The sequence below is a fragment of the Sinocyclocheilus grahami genome, unplaced genomic scaffold (genome assembly GCF_001515645.1).
Source record: "Sinocyclocheilus grahami isolate Dianchi unplaced genomic scaffold, SAMN03320097.WGS_v1.1 scaffold312.1, whole genome shotgun sequence".
NCBI lineage: Eukaryota > Metazoa > Chordata > Actinopteri > Cypriniformes > Cyprinidae > Sinocyclocheilus > Sinocyclocheilus grahami.
In genome coordinates, this window is record NW_015505491.1 from 623,389 (window position 1) to 623,864 (window position 476).

The 476-nt window shown below is 41.4% G+C and overlaps 1 protein-coding gene across 1 annotated transcript in view; it reads right to left on the bottom strand.

Moving 5' to 3' along the window:
• The window catches only part of pnck (pregnancy up-regulated nonubiquitous CaM kinase), a 20,910-nt gene that overhangs the window by 7,085 nt on the left and 13,349 nt on the right, over window positions 1-476 (bottom strand). The gene's annotated exons all lie outside the window — the stretch shown is intronic.

Sequence of the window (476 nt, forward strand, 5' to 3'; positions counted from 1 at the left end):
TCTGTCTGTCTGTCTGTCTGTCTGTCTGTCTGTCTGTCTGTCTATCTATCTATCTATCTATCTATCTATCTATCTATCTATCTATCTACTGTCTGTCTGTCTGTCTGTCTGTCTGTCTATCGTTCTATCTGTCGTTCTGTCTGTCGTTCTGTCTGTCGTTCTGCCTGTCTGTCTGTCTGTCTGCCTGCCTGCCTGCCTGCCTGTCTATCGTTCTATCTATCATTCTATCGTTCTGTCTGTCGTTCTATCTGTCTGTCTGTCTATCTATCTATCTATCTATCTATCTATCTATCTATCTATCTATCTATCTATCTATCTATCTATCTATCTGTCTGTCTGTCTGTCTGTCTGTCTCTGCCTGCCTGCCTGCCTGCCTGCCTGTCTATCGTTCTATCTATCATTCTATCATTCTGTCTGTCGTTCTATCTGTCTGTCTGTCTATCTATCTATCTATCTATCTATCTATCTATCTATCT